Source organism: Dermacentor andersoni, chromosome 10 (assembly GCF_023375885.2).
Source record: "Dermacentor andersoni chromosome 10, qqDerAnde1_hic_scaffold, whole genome shotgun sequence".
NCBI lineage: Eukaryota > Metazoa > Arthropoda > Arachnida > Ixodida > Ixodidae > Dermacentor > Dermacentor andersoni.
The window spans coordinates 95915203-95926421 of NC_092823.1; the positions used below are offsets into that span (position 1 = coordinate 95915203).

Consider the following 11219-nt stretch of genomic DNA (forward strand, 5'->3'; position numbering starts at 1 on the left):
TTCTTTATTATTCCTAGAAAATGTTTCAGAGACATGTAATAAGCCCCGATATATAAAGAACGAATTTACAATACTCAAATAAAAATGCTGAAAATAAGACTAATATATAATATGTCTTGCTTGCAAGATACATGAAGAGAAAGATTACAAGCAAATAGAGTGAAAGTTGTGTAACAAAATCTCGATATAAGGAAAAACCTTAGAGGGCTCAAATGTATTGGCTAAAAATATAAAATGGAGGCAGGCATTAGGCTGAAAATCAGGCGATAGTTCTTGCGTACATTAGAATTTAACATAAAAATCCAAAATATATCCATATAAAGATGCATTATTGTATACGTTCTCATTGCTTTGTGCGGGTACAGTTTGTGAAGTTACATGTGATGTTTCTCCCAGTTCCTATAACTGTGAAGTATCTCCCCTTGTTTGTCCTTCCATGAAGGTAGGAAGAGTTTTATAGTTTCATACGATGCCTTCACACGGGCCTAGAGCAAGGTTAGTTAACCCCTAAACGACACACACACGTACTACAGTTCCTGATTTCCATTACCCGAAATATTTTGCACGTTTATGTAAATGATAAACTTCGGGGGTGACTTAGTATTTTTAGAAAGCCTTGAAAACTGACATGCTATTTTCGAGCTCCTGTAGTTGCCTCAAGTAATGTGCTGTAAAATTATAGTTGAGTAGCTACACAAATTTTTTATGGCAGCCATCATCAATACAGTTTTTCAGATTTCTATGGACTTTGTACAATAATAAATAAGACGTGGATAAAACACGCACTCTAAATTCGCTCCATGAGAAGTTTTGGAACATGAAATAGAATGTATTCGAATAGCATACAGAATGTGTTGCCATGTTTCACAAAGTAAAAGTTAATATGCCCGAAGATTGCTGATTCTACTGGGAGCAGTGAGCAATGTCTAAAGCTGACCGGTAAAACAGGGCCAGTAAAAGAAGACTAAAGGACTTTTTGGCCAATATTTGTGATAGGAAGGAACAATATACGTTTATAGTACGACCTATGGCAAATCCACTACGGACATGAGTAAGATGCCGCGTCCTCAATGGATAAATAAGAACTGTAGAGATGAAAGACTGTAATTTCAACCATATCTTACATAAACTCTTGAGCAAAACGAGAACACGCTAAAAGCGGGAGCCAACGCTTCGATAAGTGAACAGGTGGCGACATATGCTTTCCTCGGGGTAGTATATATAGGTAGAATTCCTCTAAAGCGGAGAGGGAGTAAGGCGAGGGGGCAAGGCAAATACTCAGGGTGTGTTAGCGGCGAGGGTATATAATTGAAAAGAAAGGGGTGCTATTCAATGTCGGTGAGAGAATTTGCAGCAGTGCCATGTTTAAGGCGACCATGTGTTTTTTCGCGGTATGGGCCTGGATGACGGGGGGGGGGGGAGGATTTTCTTCTCAACTGGAGGTGAGTCAGCTGTCGTCTCTCTGAAAGAAAGAATAAAAGAAGCGGCAGAATTTGGTGGTCGTGAAGAAAAATCTGAATGCATGTAACATATAAATAAAATATAAAACATTCGTGATGCCGTAGTTTTCTGATAAGAGACTGTTTATTGGCGTCGGAGAGCCACTATTCTTCAAATTATGAAATGGCTTTCACGAGTATCAAATGGCTGAGCAATTTCATGATATTTACAATATCTATGAAGTTCAAGCGGTACCTACGTGATTCGATTTTTTAACAATGACGTGTTCTTGCAGGCCGACGAAGTTATTTTAAATACGTTTCGGTAGAACACAGTTGCTTAATAAAATTGAAACATTGTTGCTAGCACTAAAATGAGTTTTCTTTTCCAGATTATCAACGGCCGACAATTGGACAAAATATTACTGTAAACGCCTCTATCTTCTACGACAGTCAGTACTTCGAGAAATTTAAGGAAAGAGTCAATGGTACAAACATAACGGACTACTTAACCAATTTAACCCTAAAGGTACAATTACGATACTTTCCATTTACAGCGTAAGCTGCTGTGGACTCATACAAACAGCCGTTTCGGTTTGCGATGGTGTCATCATCATCATCATCATCATCATCGTCATCACGATCGCATCGTACCATTTGCCTTACGATGTGAAATGCCCGCCGCGGAGCGTCCATACGTTAGCCCTTTGCATTGCAGTTGCATATTATTACACCCATAAAGCTTCTCGCTATAACACCTATAGGGAAATCTGACGCCACCGTCTATAAGAGTTTCTTAAGGGGCCCCGTGCCGTCATGGGAATAACGGTATATGTGTCTGCGAGGCTTGTGTTGGCTGGTATTGTAAGAGGCTTTGTCTACGTGGATATGGCTACACAAATAACGCATTCTTGAAGTAAAATCTTCATAAAATGTTTCCATTCACGCTAATTGCATCTTTACTCACCTACAATGCATGACAAAGGGAAGAAAAGCAAGAACAAAGGACAAACTGTTTCAAAGTGAACGCGAATCGTATCGTATGCCCTCCAACTTTAGCGGCCCGCTGTCATTTTTTGTGTTTCATATAATTGTGCATGCAATAACAAGTTCTCATAGTGAAACAAACCATGTTTTTGTATAATAATAAGGCTAAAACTGTTTTTTACGCGCAGTTTTAGTAGGATATGAATCATTGTGACAGACGGAATGGTGCCTGCCTGGCTGTCCGAGAACGATGCCAATCCGAAGTGAAAATATACCGGCATTCCCATGTATACCACAACGCAGCAGCGTCAGATTTCCCTCTAATTATTATAGCGAAAAACTCTATGATTACACCAGGAGGCACCTCATGTAGTAGTTGCATAGGTAGTTGTACAAGCTAGGTAGGGAAGTCTTGAGGAAGAAAATGAAGATTATGGAGGATTATAAATGTTGATGTAAGAGGAAACTTGTATGGAATACAAGCATAATTGGGGTTGGCTTGGTGACCGTTTTCTACCATCCCGATTTAAAATAAATGCCGTTAAATTATCATCATCATTAGCATTGTATTGTGCCATTTGACACACGATGTGACGCGCACCGCATAGCATCGACACAAACGCACTTTGCACAAGCATACTGCACCAAGTGCCCCGACATGTAGCCGTTGCAAGCTGGGCGTAGCTTGACCTGGGTAACTCAAGCAGGCTAAGTGGATGTTTGTCACCACCCCGCTTCGAAGCGGATGCCAATACGCCATTATTACCATCATCATCAACAGCGACGTACCGCGTCACGGGTCAAGAGATGTGATATGCGCACCACGTAGTCAGCATACCTGTGTTTACTCTTTGTTACATGTTATGGAGCCTCGTCGCAAGGTACGATTTGCTGCTGAAGAAGCGAATCGCAGAGCTACGCGCGCTTCTGCAACCAGACAACATCGAGCTCAGCAGACCGCTGTGCACAGAGCAGGGCAAGCCGTAGCTTTCCGTCGACGCATTGCGGACAGTTAAGATCCTTCTCGTGAATACGACGCGAAGAGACTTCACCGCGAAGATCCTTCGCCGCGAAGATACTGTAGTGCGTGGTGCCAAAAATGAAGCTCCTACGGAGCCACTCGTCCAACATACGCTGTGACTGTGATGCGTGTACCGTGTAGCCTGCCACTTTTTTTCTTTCACTGGTGGCCGTTTTTATAGAGGCAGCCATCTGAGATATGTTGGCGCAGCAGTGGGGTAGAAATCACGCCATGCTGTCAGGATTAAAGAAGTAGCATGGTTATAGAAAGAAACATGCCGCCTTGTGATTTGTTGCGGATCTTGAGTATGCGGTTGACTAGCATGTCAAAATTTCGTCATCAGGGTTTCTCGCGCATCGAGTTTGGCGCAACCAAGCTGTCCTGCCGCCAGCTGCTAGCACTGCCGACGCGTAAAGGCACTTTACAAGTGTTGAGGTGGTGCAAAGTGTGGAGGGTGCTGAAGTGGAGGCATCAGTCCTTGTACGGCAACAGTATTTACAACTATGTTTTGAGACATGTAAATTTGGTTAGGCCAGTGAAGATGTGTCAAGTGCCCTGTGGGAATTTTTTTATATCCTGCATTAGCGATTGAAGTTTAAGCCCGTGAAACCGAAGCTATTCACTTTTTGATTTATTTTTGATTATATTATTTTTATATGCTTATAAACCGTGCGGGTTCGGACATTAAACAGGGAAGGGGTATATTACTTTTATTATTATGGGTATAACAGTCGATGCGAGAATATTACGAGCATGAACAACCAGCAAAATTATACATGACATAAAAAAGCACGACATACAAAATATATATTTATTTCGGAGCCAGTAACTAATGAAATTCTACAAAACATGTTACCGCGGCCACAGTAACCGGAGAGAAATATAATTATATGCGTATTCCGTAACAAACTTCCCTTGGAGGCACAATATAGCAACCTGCCTGATTATGGGCTGAATGTCACGTTTGATACTGGATCGCTGGATTTGGGGCGGCATACTGGAACGTGCTGGACGCTATATATGGACTGCTCAAATGCATAGATAAAAAGAAACTTCGAAGATAACCGAGCACTTCTATGGGCCTCTTTCACAGCTCTTCAACAACCAAAAACTTCACGAAACAGAAAAGTGGTTCAATAAAATTTTAGTGCTTCTAAAAACGGTTGTATATTTATCAGTAATCTATGCTGCCGAGCAGGAAAGTTTTTCTATGGCCATACACTGAGACCGCTGTAACCATTTCCTCAATTATAATCACCCTCGCACACATCAGGCTTACAGGGGGTTGAGAATTGGCATGGTTATCGTTTTGTTAGTGTCGGAAGCACCCCGTGCCTTTTTAGCTCGACGTTTAATGTTCGTTCAGGACATCGCCCGCGTACTACCAACGTCGCATAACAAAACCGGGAAGGCAATGCTGCCGAGAAAAACACTGTTCTTGCGCCGTCGCCGAGCCAATTAAGTATTTGTAGTCTTTGTAACGTACGCCATAGAAGTCATAGAAAACCAGCTAGATAAATGTCCAATTCCGGTAATTCCGGTTTTTTGTGTTCTAATGAAACCCCCCTAGAACAACGTATCGTGTGTGATGCAGGTATGTCTAATATAAGTAAATAAGTGAATAAAATAACATGAAACAAATAAATAGAAAATGTAATTTCTGAATATGTGCAATATAGGGGGAGCGAACAGTAACCCAGGCTAATCTTAAAACTGGAAAATCACTCGACGTTAGTAAATTTTCAACACGAGTTTTGTCCTTTTAACTAACATTGACGATATACGACATTTTTTGGTTTTATTATTTTAAGCAGTGCAAAGTGGTTTTGCTGCATCGCTTACAGAAAATATAAGTAAGGACGACCCCACCATACCATTTCACAGTCGCTAAGTTCCATTGCTAAAGGGTCCATTGTGCACCCCAAAAGGGTACACAAGGGACCCCTTAACAATAGCACATCAAGGCACCTTATAGTTAACCCTGTGTTAGAAGTGTGAATTTTATTCAGGAGTGATTTTCTAGAGTCGGCATTTTGGATGATACAGTCACTTTCGCAATGTTTTGCATGTCTCTGCACAGGGTGCGTGGAGTAGAAAACTGAAATCGCGCCTTACAATGTGCGAAGACAGCTAGCTTCGCTACAGTGAACTAAAAGTAAAATAAAAGGGCTGCAGTGTACTCTAGTTTGGTACTGGTTCACAAAGGCTGTTGATTGGAACTTAATAATACGCTTTTTAGGAGCCAAGATATGACACGGCGGCGGCGTGTCGGCGGTGTTGGCGACACCATCGACACGAGGCCATATGTCAGGCGTGTAGACGCCGTCGCACGTAATCTACAATGCGGCGTAAAATGTCATTCTTTTCCATTCGTTGGTTCCGCTGTCGCTCAACGGTGGAGAGCAACAACATCTGCTCCGCACCAACTGCACGCATTAGCAGAGATCATAGTGGCCTAACAGCACGTCGCACTGCCGCTCACTGCTTGTAGTGGTTTCGAGTACCATAAGCAAAAAAAGAAAATAAAAGATCGCCAGCAACTATATCATAACGGCTGTCTGCGATAATACGTTTGGCAATAAATCAATATAGCGACACCACGCATTCGCACTGTCGAAACGCGTAATGTGTGGGGCGTGCGCGCCAACCGGACTCCTTTTTCGCGCTTTTCTAAGCGCACTCGGTGCCATCTAGCGGCACTGCCGGGAAGCCCCCGCATGGCCTCCGAAATGCGAGGCACACCACTTCGCGAAAGCGCTGAGAAACGCGTCATGCGGCTACCGAACTCGTCTCTCGCGCTTTTTTTCTCGACACGCTGCGCCATCCAGTGGCACTGCCCAGAAGTCCGCTCACGGCCTTCGAGACAGCAAATGTGGTGCGCCGGTGCCTGCGAACACTGATAATTGTTCCTTCGTTTGCCAAACACCCAGGGGTGCATACGTCATGACCATAGTTGGCGAGAGGTTCTTAAAGAGTGGCACATACTAAGTGCATTCATTGCACAGTTCACTAAAGCGTCGTCGGAAAGGCGTTGACTGAAAAGAAGCACCTACCGCGTGCATTCGTGGGGCAACCAGGGATTGCATCCGGTTTCTCGCCTTGAGGAACGCTTATGCTGTGTGTTCAATTTTGCTCAGCGTCGAAGAAATTTAAGCGTTGTTTTTGCCACTTAAGAGGGGCAAATTTCCTGCGCTACAAACAGTTACCTACTTTGACGTCGAAGACGTTCAACGAAGAGCGCCAGAGACCTACGGGCGAGTACGCAGTGACCCAGCTTGGCAACAAATAGCTTCATTCAAGACGAACACAGACCGAGTGACACATACCTAGTGCTCCAAGTGAGCGTAAAAGAGTTCCTTAAACAACGGTACCTGCCAACTCTGGGACTAGATTGATCAATGTCGGTGTGAAGGAGGTTCGCTGAAGGGCGGCATCTATGAGCACTTTGCCATATACTCATTGACTTAAGTTCGTTCTATGGTTGTTGCCCAACTCCGATACTTCAGCACAGCAGTAAATACGCGACCCATTCGGCCGCAAGAGAGAGAGAGAGCAAATGATAAATGAAAGGTAGGGAGGTTAACCAGGACTGAGCCCGGTTGGCTACCCTATACTGGGGAAAGGGAAACGGGGACGGAAAGATTAAAGAAAGAAGAGAAAGTCCACCGGGGATATCGTTCAGTCACTCAGTCCGGATCACAGACGCTGACTCAATCCTGTATCTTTCAAATATCGCAGCAGCGCTTTTGTGGCCTTTTGTAGCTGCGATATGCGAGGCCATGGTCCCAAGATCTTGTTCAAGGTGAACGGTTTTCTATCTAACTGGTTGAGAGCTGTGCAGAGTTCTTGTCTTTCATTTTCAAATTATGGGCAGTAGCACAGTAGATGGTCTATAGTTTCTTCGACACCGCAGGCATTGCACTCGGCGCTATCAGCCATTCCAATTAAAAACGTATATGCATTCGTGAATGCGACGCCCAAGCGTAAGCGGCACAGCATTGTTTCCTCATTACGCGGAAGCCCTGGTAACAGCCGCAGTTGCATAGATGGATCGAGGGAATGCAATCGATGTTGAGTGAAATCAGGTGTGTGCCACTTCTCCAATGTCATACGGTGCGCTAGCTTGCCTAAGTGTTGGGCTGCGTCAGTCCACGATAAAGGTATAGAAACAAGGGTTGCTTCTTCATGTGCTTTCTTAGCAGCTTCGTCAGCGACGTCGTTGCCGGAGATACCGCAATGGCCAGGCAGCCACTGAAACACGACGTCGTGCCCTTTCGCAATCATGTGATGGTGCATTTCTCGTATCTCCGATACGAGTTGTTCACAGGACCCGCGACGAAGAGATGACAGAAGACATTGTAAGGCCGCCTTTGAATCACAGAATATTGCCCACCGATTAGCCGGTTGGTTGTTAATATAATCTACGGCACCTCGGAGGGCAACAAGCTCCGAACCGGTCGATGTTGTCAAGTGAGAAATCTTGTATCGGATGCTTAGTGATCGTGATGGTATAACCACTGCCCCGGTGGAGCTGGTCTGGGTGGAAGAGCCATCCGTATATATGTGGACGCGGTCAAAGTAGAAAGTGTGCAAACAATCCAGAGCTGCTTGCTTCAAGGCCAAGGTAGGCAGGTCGGTCTTCTTTCTTATCCCTGGAACCGTAAGACGCACTTGAGGTTGTTTTAAACACCACAAAGCTGAGGTGGAACGTGCTGATGGTGTGAAGCCCGATGGTAGGGAGGCACGATGCTTGCTGACCTCGTTGGAGAAGGATGCCTGTGGTCGTCGTTCTGGCAGACAGGCAAGAAAGCTTGATTGAATCCGTGAAATATGACGAGCATGGGCCCTAAGCGAGTCGGTGCTGATGTAAGTCGTGATCGGATGGTCTTGAGCCATTATAATGGTTCCTGCTGTTGAGGCGCTCCGCGGAAGGCCTAGGCAAGCACGTAGTGCCTGTGCTTGCACGCTCTGAAGTTCTCGAATATTTGACTTGCATGTTTTAGCAAGCACGGGAGAACTATAGCGTAGAAATCCGATAAAGAGTGCTCGATATAACTGTAGCATGGAGCCCACTGACGATCCCCATGTTTTGCCGGCGATGAACTTGACGATGTGAACAATAGATGTGAGCCTCTTCTTCAAGTGGGCAACCTGAGGGCTCCAAGAGAGGTCCCGGTCAACAATGACACCCAAAAACCGATGATTTTTCTTGTAGCAGATAGGCTGGCCATTGATGTACACTGGATAACCAGACATCGCTTTTCGCGTAAAAGCGACTAACGCACATTTTTCTGTTGAGATGGTAAGCCCTTGTGTCTGAAGATAGTCAGATGCCTGTGTTGCTGCTTGCTGTAGCCTTGCGCGAACCTGCAGGCGAGTGACCGCTGATGTCCAGATGCAGATGTCGTCGGCGTATATTGAAACACTCACTGTTTCCGGTAGGGATTCAGCCAGCCCAAGAAGCGCGAGGTTGAAAAGAACAGGGCTTAGAACACCGCCTTGGGGAACGCCTCGGCATGTGTAGTGGTCGGTAGTCGGACCATCTTCCGTACGCACGAACAAGGACCTTTGTGTCAAGTAGTTTCTGATCCATCGATATACTCGCCCTCCTAGTTCAACTGTCAGAAGTGCGTCTAGAATGGTTTGATGGGAAACATTGTCGTAGGCGCCTTTCACGCCGAGAAAGAGGGCATGCTGATAATCGCTTCCGAGATTTTTGTTGTTCTACAGATGATACCAGATCGATGACACTATCAATCGATGAACGGCCCCGTCGAAATCCCGCCATTGAGCCAGGGTAAATTTTGTTGTGGTCAAGGTACCATTCGAGACGCATGAGGATCATACGTTCCATGAGTTTCCCGACGCAGCTGGCAAGTGCTATCGGCCGATACGATGCCAGTTCGAGCGGTGACTTTCCAGTCTTTAGTAGCGGTACCAGGCGGCTTCGTTTCCATTCCTGTGGGACGACACCATCTCGCCATGAGCTGTTAAAAAGGCTGAGGAGTTCTCTTCGTGCTTCTTGACCTAGGTGGCGCAAAGCACTATATGTTATTCCATCGGGCCCTGGTGAAGATGAACACCTACAGAGCGCCATAGCAGCTTCTAACTCTTCCATAGAGAATGGAACGTCCATACTTGTATCTCGTGGACCGGGGATGTCACCTAAAGTCATGTCAAAGACTAAATTTGTGCCGCCGGCGACTTTCGCACAAAAATCCTCCGCAACTTCCATCTCGCGGCGGTTTTCATAGAGAGCAAGGGCGTTGAAAGGACGCCGTTGCTGGGGGCTTGAGCTAAGACCCTGTAGGGTACGCCACACACGGGATAATGGCTTGCGGGGGTCCAGTGACTCGCAAAAGCATTTCCATCTTTGATCCGCTAGCTTATCCATTCGCCGCTTTATCTTCTTTTGCATGCGCCGAGCTTCTCTGAGGTCAAGAATTGACTTCGTGCGCCTGTACCTCCTTTCAGCTCGGCGACGTAGTGCACGAAGCCTTTCCAACTCAATGTCATTCTCTGTACGCTTTGATGAATGTGTGAAGCAACGCGTGCAATCTTGCATTGCGTCAGCAATTATTTCTTCTAATTTGCGAGCAATACGTTTCTTGCATGTTTCTTCTACACGAGCTTGAAAGACTGACCAGTCGATTTGGCGAGATACAACCGGTAATGCGGCGTGTAATCCATCGATTCTCACATAGCTCGGAATGTGATCACTTCCATGGGTTTCAATATCGGTGAACCACTGCACGCTCGAAGTCAGGCAACGTGACACAAAAGTCAAGTCAAGGCAGCTGCTGTACGTTGTTCCTCGCAGAAATGTTGGGCTTCCGTCGTTTAGAAGACATAGCTTGTGGCCAGATGCAAAAGATATTAGTGACTTGCCCCTCGAGTTTATCCTGGTTCATTTATCCTGGTTTATTCGGGCGCAAACTTCCCAGTGACCCAGGTAGGTGGCAAAAGGGCTAGATACACAAGCACAGCGCCAGGAATGTCCATGAACGGCGCTTAGAATGCTAACGCAATAATGAACGTTTTCCGCATGGCAGTCTTTCTAAAAAGTACTGGGCATTGATCCCAGTATGCAAAACATAACGAAATATTTCATGCACAGCTATACGAAATTGCGAAATGCAACCGATATTGGCAACCTCTACAGATTTGGTAACCCCTACAACCGATATTGGTAACCTCTACACCTCACATCAAGTATCATACTGCAACAAATGTGGCAAACCGCAGGAATTACTGGTACGAGCGATCTACTTCCAGCAACAACGGGCGCTCTCCAAGCACCGACCAGTGATGCCTAGCTTCAGTGTTTGGAAACCAACAACGATTCCGGTGCCATTCATTGATTTTATACCAAATATAAAGCCCTCCAACTACCCCACCGCCGGCACCATTGTTCTCAGCGTTGATGAGCATTTCGTAAATTTACTGGTTTCTGGCTGGGAGCCTCTGCGAGACGCTTGTTTTCTGCAAAGAGGGTGTAATATAGGCTTGCATTGACAATTACCGCTTATTTGACGCGAAAGCTGTAACACATAAAAACGCAGATAAGCAAGAGACATGTTAATAATAATAGCAAGCTCTTAAGAGGCGCAGCTTATCTACTAAAAATTTTCTTCAGTGAAATTTATGTGTAGGAAGGTATTATAGTACGTGATGTTTCTGTCAGCTTGTCAAGACGAAAGAGAATACTTTTTATACAGAAACAAATATAGATTGTACTGTTTATTGGTCTTGAGTCAAAGGTGCACCAGAAC

The 11219-nt window shown here is 45.2% G+C and overlaps 1 long non-coding RNA gene across 1 annotated transcript in view; it reads left to right on the forward strand.

Annotated features, from left to right (window-relative positions):
• The first annotated feature begins 1835 nt into the window (after nucleotides 1-1835).
• Nucleotides 1836-11219, forward strand: part of LOC129380727 (uncharacterized) — a 96299-nt gene continuing 86915 nt past the window's right edge. The window contains exon 1 of the long non-coding RNA XR_011890435.1: nucleotides 1836-1968. This is a non-coding gene — a long non-coding RNA (uncharacterized lncRNA). The remainder of the gene's footprint in view (nucleotides 1969-11219) is intronic.